The sequence below is a fragment of the Ranitomeya variabilis genome, chromosome 1 (genome assembly GCF_051348905.1).
Source record: "Ranitomeya variabilis isolate aRanVar5 chromosome 1, aRanVar5.hap1, whole genome shotgun sequence".
NCBI lineage: Eukaryota > Metazoa > Chordata > Amphibia > Anura > Dendrobatidae > Ranitomeya > Ranitomeya variabilis.
Genome location: NC_135232.1, coordinates 754,552,790 through 754,567,492, shown reverse-complemented (window position 1 = coordinate 754,567,492; position 14,703 = coordinate 754,552,790). Strand labels below are relative to the sequence as shown.

Below are 14,703 nucleotides of genomic sequence, written 5' to 3'. Positions count from 1 at the left end.
ATCATTAGATGCGGTAAAACCGCATCTAATTATTAGTCACATGCATAATAACTGCGGAAACGCAGCTTACTGCGCATGTGTACTAATTTAAATAATGTCTTACCTTGTGACACCGCCGGAAGTTCACGTCCACTGCAGTTCTCATGTTGACTGAGCTGACCACGAGAAATGCCGTTCACGTGACCGCCGGGGTTATCTCCAGTCACTAGGCAAGTTCTCACGGTCAGCTGATGGTGAGGACTGCAGAAGCAGGTGATCGTTGGATACTGAGTTACCTCTGGTGGTCATCCACAAGCTCTGTTGTGTCTGGATGTCAGGCTGAGCCAGGCATCCAGATGTAGCAGAGCTGGAGTTGGCGTGGGACACTCGTTATTTAGGACTACGTCGCACCAGGGAGTATTTGTGTTGGTTTATTTATTTTTTTCAGGACATCGAGGGCGTCGCATGGATTAGGTGTATAATAAAAGGGGAAAACTGTTGTATTTTATTTCAATAAAATACTTTATTCTGGCTGTGTCTTTATTTAACATGTAACAACTATAGGATTAGTAATGGATAGGTGTCTTTATTTGATGTCACTGGACAATGCACAGACTGTGACATCAACCCCACCAATATAACCCCACTTGCCACTGCTACAGGGCAAGTGGGAAGAGCCGGGTAAAGTGACACAATTGGCGCATCTCTGGATGCACCAATTGTGGGGCTGCTGTGGGCTGTTATTTTTAGGCTGATGAGGGCCAAAATCCATGGGCCTCGTTAGCCTAAGAATACCAGGCCACAGCTGTCTGCTTTTAACTTGGCTGGTTAACAAAACTATTTTTGTTGGAGGGGATCCCACTATTTTTGCTAACCATCCAAAGTAAGTAGACTGCTTATCAGACCGGTAAGGTTCCCTACCAGCCTGAAATATCAGCCCCAGTAGTCTGCTTCACTCTGGCTGGTTAACAAATAAAGGGGGACCCCATGTCATTTTTAAAAAAAATTTTATTTAGCAAAAAAAAGGACACAAGATTCAACATATGCAAATTAGTACACATGCGTAGTAAGCTGCGTTTCTGCAGTTAATATGCATGTGACTAATAATTAGACTAATAATTAGATGCGGTTTTACTGCATCCAGTGATAGTCTATGGGAAATTTACACTGCGGGGAATGAGCGTCTCCGCATCGTAAATAGACATGCTGTGGTCTTGAAAGAGGCGCCGCATGTCCGTTTACGCAGGTCTGCCACCTGCGCCTTTGAATGCATAGTGGGCATGGGATTTCTTGAAATCCCATCCACTATGCTGTAACATCTGAATGCTGCGGGTTTGACGCTGCAGATGTACGAGTCCAACCCGCAGCTTTTACTGACTGTATGCACATATCCTAATATATCTGCAAACAGGAAATCACTTTTTTTTCCTTCCCAGAAGCCAACTTTCAATTAGCTTTATTTCAAGTGACAAAAAAACTTATGCAATGAAAAAAAGCATAAAAAAGGCATGCGGAAAAAACAAATGTAAAAAACGCATCAAAAACGCAGGTGACCTGCCAGTGACCTCAGATGCAGATTTGGTGCAGATTTCACCTGCGTCAAATCCTGAGCAAATACTGAGTCAATCCTGACTGTGGAAACATACCCTTAATCTTACATAGAGTATAACTCGGTGGCAACAAGATTGTCCAGCAGAGCCTGGCAAAGTATGCACAGTAGCTACGCTCCAAGAGATGTGTTAACTCTTGAGATACCAGCCATCTTTCTATCTCCACTGATTTCTATACAGCTTTTATCTCATCCCTTCCCTTCCCTCTCAGCTCTTGCCCTGTTATCAGTTCTGCAAAATCCCTAGCCTCCAACTTCCAACATTGGCAATTTCCAGAGCAGTTCTCCTAATCACTGTTCACTTATTCAAAGGCCATGTTATCTCTATATTAATATATACCAATAACAGTGTAGACTCCAGAACAAACGTATTGATAAAACATTGTGTCACATTAGAAACAAACCGAACAGAATTGTCACTCAAGAAGGAGGCCTACTTTCCCCAGCAACAAAAAAATAAGGAGGCTGGAAAGCTGTGTGCAACTCAAAACACAACTTGGGAATAACCCTTTAAAGGATAAATGAAAAGAAATATATCTGAAGCAATGATGAATAGAATTTCTCCAAGAGGTTTTCCACGATCCTTAAAAAAATAGCCAAAGGGAAGGAATTGTATAAAATAGCAACCTATACTTACCTGTTAAATTGCCCACTGGTCCAATGGTCCCCATCAGTCTTATTTACATAGTTGCATTGATGACATCCCCATATACCCATGTGCTTGGTGAACTCTGCAGCCAATCACAATCCTCAGCAGTCTCATGCAATATAGCACCGAGCTGTGTGATTGGCTGCAGTAATCACAAGGATAGATGGGTACATCATTGCTCCAACCAAATAAACAATAACTGCTGGTATGGTGGATGACTTCACAGATGAGTATATGTTCGTTTTATTTTCTACTACCAATACCCTCTGGACAAATTTTTAAGTATTTTTAAAAACCTGTTTAAGACTAATCTCAGATTATACTGGTTTCCACCATTACATCAGAATAGTTGGCCATTCCCATAATTACATATACTGTGTAATAGCAAGTGAGCATTTCTGCTACACAGAGCAGCGCTGAAGCCCTGCTTTATGTAGCACAAGCGATCGGATGATCTCAGCTTATAGTCTCCCATGGAGAGTATTGACGCAAGCAAAAGTAAAAAAATAAATATATATAAAAAAAATTATATATAAAAGTTTAAATCACCGCTCTCCATTCATAATAAAACAATAAAAAAAACACATATTTGGTATCGCCACGTTCAGAATTGGCTGCTCTATCAACAAAATAATTCATATAAATGGTAAATGTTGTGTGCTTACCTCAAGATTGTCGCCTCATTTCCTTCATCTTCCCCTTCCTCCCTTTTTCCATACCCTTTCTCCCTTCTACCTCTCCACCCCTCAATTTTTTTTCCCTTTCTTCTTTCTACTTATAGTTCCATACTCATATGGATTCCCACATATGTTTTTCCCTCTTTCTCTTTCTAACCTCTATGTTGGAATGTTGGAATTTTCAGAATAATTCTTCATTTGATGATATGAAAATTGTGTTCATTTTTTTATGCAGCTGCAGTGTTGAGCGACCTGTTTATATTTAATAAAAATATAATAATAATCTTTATTTTTATATAGCTTTAACATATTCTGCAGCGCTTTACAGTTTGCACACATTATTATATTTCCGCATGAATGCTGTTATCTTTAAAAGCTTTGTTAAGTCCTGCTTGACTTATTTGATCATAATATATTTGGTCAAATGTTGTGTTTTTTTGCGTTTTTACTATTGATTAATAAAAACAAATTGAACATAATCTGATTGGTAAACGGTGTAACGAGAAAAAAATAACAAAATGCCAGAATTACGTTTTTTTGGTTGCCACAACATTGCATTAGAATGCAATAACAGGTGATCAAAACATTGTATCTACACCAAAATGGAATCAATAAAAACATCAGCTCAGCGCGCAAAAAATAAGTCCTCACCCAGACCCTTATCTTAAAAAATAGAGAAGCTACGGGTCTCAGAAAATGATGCAATTTTTTTTTACAAATTTGTGAATTTTTTTTCACTACTTAAATAAAAAAGAATCTATAAGTGTTTGGTATCTACAAACTGTTAAAGACCTGGAGAATCATAACGGCAGGCTAGTTTTAGTATTTAGTGAATTATGTAATTGCACTTTTTTTGCAATTTCACCGCACTTGGAATTTTTTCCCATTTTCCAGTACATTATATGGTAAAATCAATGGTGTTGTTCAGAAGTGCAACTCGTCCTGTAAAAAAACAAACCCTCACATGGCCATATTGATGTAAAAATAAAAAAAAGTTGTTGTTCTGGGAAGAAGGGTAGCGAAAAACGAAAACTCAAAAACGGAAAAAGGCCTGGGGGTGAAGGGGTTAAATGGAAACTGAACATTAAAAAAAAAAATGTTGCTTAAATCAATAGTACAGACCATATAAGGAACTTTGCAATGCATTTTATCAAGGAAATCTGCTTCTTTCCAAACTTATAAGCCATTTATTCCCTTACTGCACTTCCTGAAGTTAAAATTCACACTAAAATAACAGCTCAGCTCCGTATTGCTCCACACAAGGCAGACTTACAGAACATAAAAGTGTCAGGTTACAGAGTTTATAATATTCTATGGAGAGGGGGAGAAGGAGAAGGAGGGAGGAGAAAAACCAGGCAGGAGACACAAAAAGATTGTGTAGCGCTTTCTATAGTCTTCTACCTCACCCTAGAGCTCGATTCCGCACATCTCAACACTGTCCTCCAAGCTACTACAGCTTCTCTCCATGTTCTGAAAAAGCTACAATCTATATTCTTTCTTTCTCTTTCTTTTTTCTCTTTCTTTCGTTTTAGTACTCATTTAATATATAGATATATACTGTATTTTTTTTTTTGTAATTGTAATATATAGAAGTATGCCCTAACAACTGGAAAGACTAAAGGACAACCCTTGGGTCTTTGAACTAACTCAAACGCTGGAGATCAGAGATCTATGATTGGCAGCCATATTCCTGCTCTTGCACTATTATGGCAATATGTGGAAACAAGTCACAAAGGAAAAAAATGGCAGTCGATCGTGGCATAACTGTCAAATTCACTCCAGTACCCAATTATTTGTATATCACAGAAAATTTATGCAAGTTAAGACCGTATATTAAATATAATACCATAGGAAAAATGTAAAGTTTCCATGAAAAAAACTGCACATTAGCATTTCCAGAATATATTGTGACAATCTTTCACTGGCCCAATTTAAAATCAATAATTTTTATAGAAGTCATTAAAGCAATTAAAGCGAGCCCATCAGGGTGAATGCACTATATTACTATATTATACCCTTAGCACAGTAAGATTCCTGTATCAGATAGTTGGGATTAATGGGTAGTTAATGGCAATCCACTGTAGACACTAATACAAATCATCATTATGACTTTGCACGCAATCTATGTGGTTCTAGGTGATTGGCAGAGAGAAATAATTTGACAGTAAAGAACATTAAGCATTAGACTAAATATTTGGCATCCACATTTACAGCTCTGGCAAAAATTAAGAGACCACTGCAAAATGTTCAGTTTGTCTGATTTTTCTCTTTATAGGTATATTTTTGAGTAAAATGTAAATTGTTCATTTATTCTATAAACTTCTGACAACATGTCTCCGAAATTCCAAGCAATAAATTTTGTATTTTTTTTCCCGAAAAGGAGAAATGGTCAAAATGAAAAAACCAAAACAGGGCTTTCAGACCTCAAATAATGCAAAGAAAACAAGTTCATAATCATTTAGAAACCACAATACTAATGTTTTAACTCAGGAAGAGTTCAGAAATCAATATTTTGTGGAATAACCATGATTTTTAATCACAGCTTTCATGCGTCTTGGCATGCTTTCCACCAGTCTTTCACACTGATCCTGGGGCAAAAATGTAAGCAGTTCTTCTTTTTTGATGGCTTGTGACTATCCATCATCCTCTTGATTACATTCCAGAGGTTTTCAATGGGGTTCAGGTCTGGAGATTGGGCTGCCCATGACAGGGTTTTTATGTGGTGGTCTCTTAATTTTTGCCAGAGCTGTATATCAAGCATATTCATGAGTTTTGACAAACCCTGTAGAAGAGAAGCTGTCTGTGATATACGCTATAACATTTAGATTCAAGGTTGAATTACTGAAAAGCTGGCCACTTATTCAAAGTTAAGATTGACAACATCCAGTACAAATTAACTCACAAGTGGCATTGATCCTCTTCCTTCCAGCTCTTCTTTTTGATCTTCTTCAGGATTTGACCCTATAACAGTCTCACAGACTCCTCTCTTCTTCTCACTCCTCTACCTGCTTCAGTGATCCTATTACTTAATACTTTGTCTAGTCTCTATTCTAGGTGTCAGTACATCTCACTAAATTATTTAACCCCCATCATAATTTTTATATCTTTCCATTATCTATTAAATATGCTATTAGCCCATTACTTAAAAATTAAAATGTTTTGCACTATTAACTACTGACCTGTCTGTAATCTCCCCTTCAAATCTAAGCTCCATGAATGCTTGTTCTACTTTTTTTTTGTCAGCTATTTTTCAGAATGCTCCACTATATTGGCCCTAACACTTTAACCCCTGTTTTCACATTCATGAGCAGGCCAAATTTTACAATTCTGTCCAGTGTCACTTGGAGGTAATAACTATGGAATACTTCAATGGATCCCACTGATTCTGAGATTGTGTTTTCATGATATATTGTACTTCATGGTTGTGGCAAAATTTCTTGCCTGCAGCAAGCACTTTGGAGGAGGTTTCTTTATGGTTCTCATTTGGACTATCTAGTGGTCATTTGTTCATCCATGTTTCTGGCTTTTTAATTGTTTTTAATCGTATGTTGTTCACTTGTGTTGTAAAATAAAGATAATTTTTTTATTATTGTGGGTGATCTTGACCAGTATATACACACTTCTTTTCTTGTTTTTCTCTAAAATACAAAAAAGTGACACAATTCAAAAAAACTGCACCCCTCACGGTGCTCAAAATCACATTAAAGAACTTTATTAAGCCTTTAGGTGCTACACAGGAATTAATGGAATGTGAAATGACAAAATTAATATTTTACTTTTTTCACAAAAATGTTAGTTTAGACACCCATATTTTTTTCATTTTTGCAAGGGTAACGGGTAAAAATAGACCCCTAAATATGTTATGTATTTTCTACTGAGCATGCCAATACCCAATATGTGGGGGGACAACACTGTTTGGGCACCTGGCAGAGCTTGGAAGGGAAGGAGCGCCATTTGAATTTTTAAATGTAAAATTTGCTGGAATAATTAGTGGACGGTATGTTGCGTTTGCAGAGCCCCTGATGTGCTTAAACAGTGGAAATCCCCCACAAGTGACACCATTTTGGTAAGTAGGCCTCACAGGGAACTGATGTGCAGTGGGCACCTTGAACTCCCAGTTTCTTCACAGAAATTTATAACTTAGAGTCATGGAACTAAAAGAAAATCACATTTGTCTCACCAAAATGTTATTTTAGCCCCAATTTTTTAATTTTCACAACATTATCAGATGAAAATGGAACCCAAAATTTGTTGCAAAATTTCTCTTGAGTACTGAGATACCCCATATGTGAGGGAAAACTACTGTTTGGGCGCGCGACAGGCCTCAGAAAGGATGGAGTGACGTGAAGCAGACTTTGATGGAATCATCTGCGGGTGTCATGTCACATTTGGAGAGCACCTGATGTGCCTAAACTGTAGAAACCCCCCACAGTTGACCCCATTTTGGAACTTAGACCCTTCAAGAAAAGTGTCTAGATGTGTTATTAGCACCCTGAAACCCTAAGTGCTTCACAAAGGTTTATAATGTAGAGCCATGAAAATAAATAAATACAATTTTTCCCATAAAAATGTTATTATTTTCACAATTTTCACAAGGATAACAGGACAAAATGGACCGCAAAAATTGCTGTGCAATTTCTCCTAAGTACAAAGATACCCCGTATGTGGTCAAAAGCTACTTTTAAGATACAGTGCAAAGGTCAGAAGGGAAAAAGCGCCTTATTGAAGATCAGATTTGGGTGCACTAGTTTGATGGTGCCATGTCACATTGCCAGAGCCCCTGAGGTGCCAGACCACTAGAACCCCTCATAAGTTACCCATTGTACAAACTGCACTTCTCAATGAATTAATCTAGGGGTGCAGTGATCATATTGACACACAACAGGTTTGTCACAGAATGTTATACCATTGGGCAGTAAAGAAATATTATTTTACATTTTCACAAAGGAAAATGGCCAAAATGAATTGTCCCACAATTTCTCCTGAAAGTAGAAATACCCCATATGAGGCTGTACAGTACTACTTAGCCACATGGCGAGACTCGAGAGGGATGGTGCACTATATCCCTCCTGGAGTGCTGAATTTCCTAGAATAGTTTGTGGACTCCATATACAGAGGCACAAAGTGTAAGAAATGCAGAATCTCCCTTTAAGTGACCCCATTTTGGAAATTACACCTTTTTTTTCAATTTATCTACAGGTGTAGTGATGATTTTGACTCCATGGGTGTTCTCCAGAAACAAGAATGGATGATTCAGCAAAGCTGGATTTGGGCAGATTGTTCTTTGCAAAGGATGTATGAATCAAGCCGCAAACAAGGTTATCCTGGAAAAACAGGCAATGTTCCCCAACTCTGAGGACTGTTTTTTCCAGCAGGACTATGCACCATGCCACACAACTTGGTCAATCAAGGTGTGGATGAAGGACCACCACATCAAATCCCTGTCATGGCCAGCCCAATCTCCAGACCTGAACCCCATTGAAAACCTCTGGAATGTAATCAAGAGGAAGACGGATAGTCACAAGCCATCAAAGGCTACTTTCACACTAGCGTCGGGCTCGGCCCGTCGCAGTGCGTCGGGCCGAGGTTACCGACGCTAGCATTCTCTGCGCCGCACAACAGGGGCAGCGGATGCATTTTTCCAGCGCATCCGCTGCCCCATTGTGAGGTGCGGGGAAGTGCAGGGAGGTGGGGGTGGAGTTCCAGCCACGCATGCGCGGTCGGAAAAAGCGGACCGTTGGCAGCAAAAAACGTTACATGTAGCGTTTTTTTGTGCCGACGGTCCGCCACAACATGGCGCAACCATCGCACGACGGTTGCGACGTGTGTCAATCCGTCGCAATACGTCGCTTAATGTTAGTCTATGGGGAAAAAAAAACATCCTGCAAGCACTTTTGCAGGATGCGTTTTTTCGGCCAAACGACGCATTGCGACGGATTGCAAAAAACGCTAGTGTGAAAGTAGCCTAACAAAAATGAACTGCTTACATTTTTGCACCAGAAGTGGCATAAGGTCACCCAAAAGCAGTGTGAAAGACAGGTAGAAAGCATGCCAAGACACACGAAGGCTGTGATTAAAAATCATGGTTATTCCACAAAATATTGATTTCTGAACTCTTCCTGAGTTAAAACATTAGTATTGTTGTTTCTAAATTATTATAAACTTGTTTTTTGTTTTTTTTTTTGCATTATTTGAGGTCGGCAAGCAATGCATTTTTTTGTTATTTTGACCATTTCTCATTGTCAGAAAATAAATACAAAACTTATTGCTTGGAACTTCGGAGACATGTTGTCAGTAGTTTCTAGAATAAAAGAGCAATTTACATTTTACTCAAAAATATACCTATAAATGCACTGCGTATGATTAAACTATCTTGCTAATGCCTGGTGACCCAGATGTCATCATGACAACATCAAGTCACCATTGAAATCATCACGGGAGCGCCGATTGGATGGTAGATTGGTGTTAAAATGTTGGGACCAGTGCTGGCATCGCTCCTGGCACTGAGTGCCAGGTGTAGGCTGTCAGAATTATCTGACATCCGACGGTGATCGAGCGTGCACAGCCCCTCTGCACGCAAAATCACCATGACATATCCATACGTTTAAGGTTAGTAAGTACCTAAAGACCTGGATAAACAGATACGTCCAAGGTCGTAAAGGGGTTAATTCCCTGCAGCATAACAGTACATCACATTCACTGGAACAATGAAATTCACCCTTGACGCCTTACTATTAAGTCGCAATATGAGGTGGGCAGTGTCATCACTTGCAGGTGCTAGCTGTATTAGGCTGTGTGCACACTTGGTAAAAATTACAGTTCAACCGTGATTGTGGCAAAAACTGCAGCGTGTGAACACACCCTTATACAACCATTACTTGTTCTTTTAATTGGGAATTTATACCAGTCATTTATCCCTTATAGCTCATATCATATCACACACGTCATCCAGAATATGCCCTTACTTGCCCTCATAAAGATCAAGGGCTGTAAATTTATGGGGCTTGGTCTTACTCTAATGTAAATTTAAAGGGTGGGGTGAAGGCCCCTGCTTTTGCGTTCTAGCAGGAGCAGGTCAGGTCTCCGGCTGTCAGACACTATCGGGTACCCTGGGGAGAAGACAGGAGTGGTTTATCACTGCTTATATCTTCTATTTAAAAAAGCTACATAGTGTACAATGAGCACTATATTGCCGCTGAAGATGCATCTGTAGTACATTGCGACCACGTGATCACCAGATATCTGCTGGCATAACAGAGCGGTTCTAGCAGACTCAGATCAATCCTAATGACTTTTGTAGTCGGTCGTTTTCCCCTGTAACCGGAGCCTCAGTTACAGCGAAAAAAATAATAAAAGTAAAAAAAAGTTACTCTGCTTTGATGATCTTTTGGGAAACAAATTATGTAAGAATAATATAGACATAAAAATTGTTCAAAAAATAAAATGTGAAGTCATTTATTTGTAACCCTATAGAAGTGATATAGCTGATACAATTTGTTGAGCACAAAATAAAACCTGATGCAGCCATGTCAGTGACAAAATAAAAAAGTTATGGTTGCTGAAAAGCAAAGAGGTAAAATTGAAAAAAATGTCTGGTCATTGATGCCCTTTTAGGTCAGTTAATCTAGGGGTTAATGTGGAAACAGCAAAAACTCTTATTTTGCTCTGATTCATTTTTGCCTTGATTACTGTAACGCACTATTAATTGATCTTCCAATCTCCATACTATCCCGTCTCTAAGAGTTCCTGAATGCATCGGCCAGGCTCATCTCTGTCTGACAGCTGGACCGATTCCTCTTCCTTGATCTAGTCATTGTATTGGTTGCGCATGTGCTTTAAATTCAACCACTTCATTGACTAAGTGTGTTTTACATAATGATAACCAGAAAAACTTTTCAAATAGTGGAATCCTACGTATGGTGTTTATATAGTGCTAAAAGGACACATCCAACATTTTTGTTTTATTACTCTTTCCATAAGTTTTACAGACTAGATAATTATATTTCATACACTATCATAGCACAAGGTTGTTCAACTGCGAGCAGCTCACAGAACTCCTCAGCGGTGTACTAGTAGGATCCAACCCCTTACGGCAGCTGTGATGAATTGGCAGTGAAGTATAGGTGATATGTATTTGTAATCCAATGTATAATGTTTGGTCAATAACTTAGACCTTCTTCAGATATGCAGACTGCATATAGGAGCAGCGAGTTCGATAGAGAAGTGCTAGCGGTAAGACAGCATGACCGCATTAGTGAGAGCGCCTCACCACGACGGTCATGCCACCTTAGCATCAGCAGAACCTCCTTCAAGCATTTACAAATATATTACTACACTCTTTGCATACTGGCTGGTGGCTGTATCATGCAACTATATGTACTACCCTATCTAGTATAGAACAAGCTCTTTTAATTCTTGTAGCACACTTTTATTTCCTTCAAATTTGTAGTATCCTGTAAGCAGGTTTCTCATTCTAATTCTTTGAACTGTTTATAGGATATGTAGTCTGCAATGTCTGCGAAGTCATTGGTGGCCATATAATGCCACGTTATGTTATAGAAGAAGTAATGGACGAACATTTTAGCATTAAAATAGGTTATTCATTTAATATTCATATTTATGAAAAGTTCTTGCTAAAAATCATGACCTCTTTCATGAAGCATCAATATAAATGGATTTTAAATGGCATACTTTGTTTTAAGGGGTTGTCCAAGCTTGGGGTTAAAGTTTGCAGTCACTCTTTGTAACCACAGCCTTGTGAATCCTCACTGTGTGCTGTCAGGATTCTCCAGTGCCGGCTCCCTGGAAACGGGCAGTTGTGTGACCACAAGTAGGCGATTTGCATACATACAGTCAAATGCTGAAGAGAAGTGTGCGGTCTCGCTCTATACAAGTGAATTGAGCAAAACTAGACATGTCTAGTTGGGATGTGGCCAGAAATATGCAAGTCGCCTACTTGTGGTCACATTACCCCCCTTCCCGAAGCCGGAGAATCCCAACAGTGAGGTAATACAGTGGTGTTGTCAAACTGGCTGCACAGAGCAATAGACGGCATGTGAGAAAAATATCAGCCCTAAAATTCTACTAGTCGGTGTAGGACCACCTATGACATTAGTGATGGTTGCAATTGGCTGTGCTGGAGTGAGTGCCATGGGAATTGATGTGGCATTGGATGTTGCCAGTTGTTGTGGACCACATAAAGCCTACAATCTGTTTGGGAGGGAGCACAACTGGAAATACTCTTGTTCAAATGAGTTACACTGTGAACTCTTGCAATCACCTATGTGTCTTACAGCCTGCAAAGCATTGCAACCACCTGGGCGTCTTACAGTCTGACAAGCCTTTCATCCACCTGTGTGTCTTACAGTCTGACAAGCCTTGCAACCAACTGTGTGTCTGGCAGCTCGACAAGCCTTGCTATCACCTGTGTGTCTTGCAGCCTCACAAGCCTTGTAATCACCTGTGTGTCTTACAGCCTGATAAACCTTGCCACCACCTATGTAAATTACTGCCGGGTGAGTTCTGCAACCCACTGTGGAAGTTACAGCAAGCCAAGTCATGCAGCACCTGTGTGACTTACAGCGTGCAATACCCTGCAACCTCTTTTGATTTACCTTGTGAGTTGTGCCAATAAACTGTTCCAGTTGCTCAGTTACGGTGTAACTATTATGATTGTGCTCTCATTAATAAACTGAAAGTGCTATACAGTACTAATTGTATAGTGCAAGTAAACATCCATTCTAACCATATTTAGCACAAAACAGGAGAAACCGAGCTCAACAAACTTGTGAACAAATTGCTTTCTTTATTCACTCTAAGTGCTCAGTGGAGGATAAAACATAATCAGCGATATAAGTTACATGGTATGCAACATCAAATGTTCACAAGTTCGTTAAGCTGGATTTTCTCCTGTTTTGTGACTGCTCTATGCCTTGACACAGTGTTTCCTTTGCTCTGAACACCTAAGGATGTCTATAACGGTGAGCTGGACCCATGTTTAAACCATGTTTAGGCTATGTAAGTCCTCCCATGAAGTACCATGTTAAGTGTCATGTAAGTCCTTCCATGAGGAACCATGTCATGTCACGGGTCACCATGAGAACTCAGCGGTGCTAATGGGGATCTCACCGAGGTCAGGCAGTTCAGTCTGGCTGGGAATGCAACCTCAGTGACAGGAGGTAACCTTGATAACGTCACTGAGGCTGCGCTCGCAGCAGTTCAGTCACCAGTGTTCTCAGCCTGGATGGTCGCATTTTGGTACCGGAGAGGTTGAAAACTGATTTCCCCCCAGATATGGATTACAGCGTGGGACAGAATGACGGAGAGGTGAGGGATATTGTTGTTTTTTTAGTTTAGTTTTCTTACAGAAGATGAGGGCTTCGGTGGAATTAGGCGTTTGGTAAGTATAACTGTGTTTGGTATTTTTAAATAAAAGTAAAACTGTGTTTTTTTTATTTCTAATAAATGACTTTATTCTGGCTGTGTCTTTATTTACTATATAACTATAGGATTAGTAATGGATAGGTGCCCTATAGGCGCCTCTCTATTACTAACCTTAGGGCTTGATGTCACCTGACAATACAAAGGTGACATCAACCCCACAAATATTAACCCCACTTGCCACCGCTACAGGGCAAGTGGAAGAGCCGGGCAAAGTGCCAGAATTGGCGCATCTAATAAATGGGCAGCTTCGGGCTGCTATTTTTAGGTGGGGGGGCAAAATCCATAGCCCCTTACCAGCCTGAGAATACCAGCCCCCAGCTGTCTGCTTTAGCAAGGCTGGTTGTCAAAAATGGGGGGATCCTACGCAGTTTTTTAAATTATTTATTTAAATAATTAAAACACATGGTGTGGGGACTCCTCTATTCTTGATATCCAGCCTTGTTGAAGCTGACAGCTGAGGTTTGCAGCCCCCAGCTGTGAGTTTTGTCTGGCTGGTTATCAGAAATACAGGGGAACCCACAATGTTTTTTTTTCATTATTTATTTACAGCACAGGAATGGCTGATGAATACTCCCATCAGCCACACCTACTCTCGCTGTTATTAGCAGGAGCAAGTGTCAGATGATGGGAGCAGTAGTCCCAACAGCTGATACCAGTGACCGGAGGTAAACTTCATACCTCTGATCACAGCTGAGAGCTCACGCTGTCAGAGTGGGAATGGTGGCTTTCTGACCAGTGGGGATGATTTCACAGCTGATCCGAAGCGGTGTTTGCCGTGCTGTCATGAACATGACAGTGTGACAAACACCCGGTGTTCAGGCAGCTGAACCCGAACAGTAACATGGACTTCCTGATGAAGTGCCCGAACAGTAGGTGTTTGGTGCAGACGCCAAACTTTACTGTTCAGGTTCGCCCATCTCTAGTCATCTGTAGTATATCTGGTAAAGATTCCCTTGGGTTGCCTGATTGACAGGAATATTATTAACCTGAAGGAATTTTAGATCAGCTTTATAAATCCATATGAAGAGGTTACATTACTCTCTCTGACATCACAAGTTGTAAGACTGAACATGTGCTACATTTTTATGTATTATAAAATAAGTGAAATTCTATTTTTCCTAAGCATTACCTTTATTGGACATATTGTAATACACTTTAAAGTAAATTAAAATAATTCTATAATCCATATGGCAGGAAGCCCTTGTGTAGTCTCGTAGATTTGACATTTCCTGTTTTACATTACTATTTTATATTGCTTTATTGGCAATGTGTATGATGTATGATATGATGGTTAACACTTAAAGAATATATCATTTTGTGCTTACTTTTGGTCCATCTATAAATAA

General features: G+C 39.7%; 1 protein-coding gene across 1 annotated transcript in view; it reads right to left on the bottom strand.

Annotated features, from left to right (window-relative positions):
• The window catches only part of EFNA2 (ephrin A2), a 358,850-nt gene that overhangs the window by 113,382 nt on the left and 230,765 nt on the right, over positions 1–14,703 (bottom strand). The window lies entirely within an intron of this gene.